This window comes from Callorhinus ursinus, unplaced genomic scaffold (assembly GCF_003265705.2).
Source record: "Callorhinus ursinus isolate GAN/ISIS: 27379988/994484 unplaced genomic scaffold, GSC_fseal_2.0 scaffold11, whole genome shotgun sequence".
NCBI classification, from domain to species: Eukaryota; Metazoa; Chordata; class Mammalia; order Carnivora; family Otariidae; genus Callorhinus; species Callorhinus ursinus.
The window spans coordinates 31,731,562-31,735,826 of record NW_027397073.1 but is presented as its reverse complement, the minus strand read 5'-3'; the positions used below and the strand labels follow the sequence as shown (position 1 = coordinate 31,735,826).

General features: G+C 42.4%; 1 pseudogene; it reads right to left on the bottom strand.

The window, feature by feature from the left end:
* Nucleotides 1–449: 449 nt before the first annotated feature.
* Nucleotides 450–2,854, bottom strand: LOC112835197 (non-POU domain-containing octamer-binding protein pseudogene; annotated as a pseudogene).
* Between the last annotated feature and the right edge of the window lie 1,411 nt (nucleotides 2,855–4,265).

Here is a 4,265-nt window from a genome sequence, read left to right as displayed (position 1 = left end):
TTTTGTTTTTATTAATATATTCCTTCTGCTTCCTTTCTGTTTGCTATTTTGTTCTTATACAGATTTTTGAGTTGTATTTTTACTCATTCATACAGATATTTAATGCTAGGAATTTTCTGCTAAGCATTACTTTAGCAATATCCCATAGATTTTAACATGATTATTTTATTGTCATTATTTTCTAGAAATTCTGACATTTAGTTTTAATTTTCCTTTTTTTCTCCAGAGGGTTTTTTTTTTTTAAGATTTTATTTATTTGAGAGAGAGAGAGAGAAAGAGGGAGAGAGAGCGTGCACAAGCAGGGAGAGCAGCAGAGGGACAAGGAAAAGTAGGCTCCCTGCTGAGCACGGAGCCTGCCATGGGGCTCTATCCCAGACCCTGAGATCATGACCTGAGCCAGACACTTAAGGGCCACCCAGGTGCCCTTCCAGAGGGTTTTTTGTTTTTTTGTTTTTTTTAAAAGGCTTAAAACGTATTTTAATAAGTTGATGCTGTATTACTGCTCCTTTTCTCAGAAAAACTCCAAAGGTATCAGGGACAAATCAAACATGGTACACCAATAAAAAAAATGCACAGCATAACTACCTACGATAGGCAAGGCTAAGAGCTACTGTCCGACCTTCAGCACACAGCAACCCTGTTCCCAAGATTGTACTAGGCCTATCAAGAAAAGCTGTGAACAGCAACATCATAGACACAAAAGGGCCGTTCCTGGGTTGTCCTAACCCAAGAAAAAAGACGGGAGGCAACTTAACACAAGATTTTTTTTTAAAGATACACTAAAATGAAAATCTCTAAGAGAAAATGTCTTCCTTAGGACATGAAGGGGTAATATATGGGATATAACAGAACCGTATGTATGTTGTCTGTGACCTCTGTGGACATTTGCCTGAATTCAAACCTGCGAGTGAATGGAACAATGGGGCTAAGGTCATTGGGGGATGCTTGTTTTTGTGGTGTATGTGGCAGTGTCTCTGGGGGTTGGAGGGTATAATGAGAAACCAAATAGAACAGGATGGACAAAGAATGGAATGATCAAGATTAATGGGGGCTCTAACTGGATCCATTTTGCCATGGTTCCCCCCCCGCATAGGCCCTCAACAATCACATGAGACTTCAGGAATGCACCATACAAAATCAATTAGTTAAACGATATACCACACAGAACTGATTTGTTAAATATCGCCCCTCCCTTGCCCTCAGCCTCCAGCAAACTCCCTCAGAGTAGTACAGGCAAGGAAGACCTAACTATTGGGAGGAATCCCTAACACTTTTCCAGGGCAGAATTCTGGCTAGTCCAAAAAGGGTCCTTCTTTTAAGGTTTTTTGGGAAACTAGACATTGAAATTTTTATTAGTATCGGCGACGTTTGTTTGGAGCAAATTCAGCTCCAGGAGCTGCACGGTTGAATGCAGGAGGGGTTCCACCAATTGCCCCAATTCCTTCATTGTAGCAGCTTGGCCAAAGCGTTCAGTTGTTGGTGGGGTCAATCCCAAGGTTCCATCTGGCATCATAGTGGCAGGTCCTGGAGGAGCTGGGGTACCTGCTGGCACTGGAGCAGGGGGCATGGCGCCTCTGTTGTTGATGCCCATAGCACCTCCCATAGCCATCTGGCCCATCCGTATCTCCTGTTCTCTCGCATCAGGGAATGTTCCCTTGAATCCTTCCGGCTGTCGCCGCATCATTTCTTCCTGTTGCCGCCGCATCTCTTCCTCACGGCGCCTGCGTTCCTCCTCCTGCCTGAGCTCCAGTTGCTTTCGTTTTTGCACTTCTTGGTTGTGCAGCTCTTCCATCCTCCGAAGTTCTTCTTGACGCCTCATCAAATCCTGTCTCATTAGCATGACCTGGTGCTCATGGCGAGCGGCCTCCATCTCCATCTCCAGCTTCTCACGAGCTTCCTTGATGTTGCGGTCCACTTGGTCCTGCTGCTGCTTCTCCATCTCAATGAGTGCCTTCCAGCGCATGGCATACTCATACTCAAAGGAGCCAGGCTGTGCAAATCTGGGTGGCTGCTCTCGCTCCCTGTGAAATTGCTGGTTCTTTATAACCAGCTTCTCTGGAAGTCCCTCTTCATCATCCAACTGGTCCATGGGCTCCACAGTCACAGGCCGAGGAAATGTGGTTAGCAGGAAGGAGCCTTCACTGCACCTGTCCAGAGCTTTCCGAGCAGCTGGCTCCCCTGAGAATTCAGCAATGCCTTTTCCTGAGGGCCTTCCTCGATCATCCACGATGACTACAGCCCTTTCCACCTGGCCAAACACCGAAAAGGCTTCCTCCAGCAGTTCATTGGAAACATACTGAGGAAGGTTTTGGACTGTAAGGGATGCACTATGGCAGGCAAAGCGCGCACGCAGCTGCTTTCCACGGAGTGGCATGTGGTCCAGTTCTACTTTGGCAATCTCCGCTAGGGTTCGTGTTTCCAAGCGGATAAAGCCAAAGCCCTTATCCTTATGAATGAAGACTTCGCCTGCCTTCCCATATTTCTCAAATAGTTTCCTCATCTCCTCCTCAGTGATGTCAGGAGGAAGATTGCCCACAAAGGGCCGGCTATGTTGGGTGAAGGTCTTCTCTCCTGGTTTCCTAAAATTCTTCAGGTCAATAGTCAAGCCTTCATTTTGGCTGCTGGCTTGTTGCCCATTTGCAGGTATTGGTGGCGGTGGTGGCTGCTGCTGTTGCTGCTGGTGGTGCTGCTGGTGGTGATGCTGATGATGCTTCCTTGGAGTATGGTTTTGCTTCTCCAAGTTAAAGGTTTTATTGCTCTGCATTTTTGCACCCCTCTACCGACTGTTCTCTCCTCAGAGTAACGGCGACGCTACACGGCCTCTACCGTCCCGAGAAAAGAGCGCGCGACCGCCGGAAACCCTTCCAGAGGGTTTAATAGAGATTTTATATAGTTTTGGAAGAAAGGCATTTATAAAATTTGCTATTAATTACTATTTTTTTTCTGATTGCTATTTTCATTTTTAATATATTAAGGTTTTCCTTGTGGTACAAGAAGAGCAGGAATTATTTGTAAATTTGTTCACATATACCAAAAAGGAGGGATACTATTTTTGGATTTTTTAGGCTTGCTATATATTTAAATGATATCAGAGGAGTTAAATGGAAAATGATTTAACATGAGAAAATATATTGATATAATCTAAAACATGAAAAGGTTTAAGGCAAATAACTATAAGATGGCTTCAGGAGATAAAGAAAACTATTTGATAAAGTCCAGATATTTTCATGTAAAACAACATATATCCGTCAACATAGCAGGAAATAAATTCTTAATATGGGAAAGGATATTTAGTATTTTCAACTATTTTATTTTATTTATTTTTAAAATTTTTATTTATTTATTTTATTTGTGAGTGAGAAAGAGAGAGACTGTGAGCCAGGGGAGCGGCAGAGGGAGAGGGAGAGAATCTCAAGATGACTCCATGCTGAGGGCAGAGCCCAACTTGGGGTTCAATCTCACAACCTTGAGATCATGACCCGAGCGAAAAACCAAGAGTTGTCTGCTTAACCAACTGAGCCACACAGGTGCCTGATTCTCAACTATTTTAGATACATCTTGCTTAATCACTCTCAAATTTGTCATTATTACTAAATGTGGGTTTGTGTTTTTTTTTGCATCAGTAATATATATTTGATACAATAATGTCTTCATTAGTATAACTGCTTTAGTTCACCCTCACTTTTGAATATGATTTTTTAGGGTGCCTGGGTGGCTCAGTCGGTTAGGCAACTGCCTTCGGCTCAGGTCGTGATCCTGGAGTCCCGGGATCGAGTCCCGCATCGGGCTCCCTGCTAGTCAGGGAGTCTGCTTCTCCCTCTGACCCTCTTCCCTCTGTCTCTCTATCTCTCATTCTCTCTCTCTCAAATTAAAAAAAAAAAAAATAATAATAATAATAAAAGAAAAGAAACATTTGAATATGATTTTTTAGTAAAATTCAGAAGTGAGAGAATCACTCACAATTTTAAAGATTGATTCTAATGCAAATTATCTTATCATTTAATTGCTGTCTCTTTGTAAATAATCTCTTTCTGTCTCTGATACATGATAAATTTTCAGGATTTCTTTTTTGGTTTGTTCCTTGTTTTGTTTTGGTTTTTGCCTTCACAGTTTTTACAGTGCAATTTTATGCCACTATGATGCATGATGGGAAAAAAAAAAACCTTGGTATACACCCAAATCTATTATTTTCTGCTTTTATAGAAATAATACTACAGCCATCTACGGATAGTTCATATTTCCCAGCTTTCCTTGCAGTTAAGTAA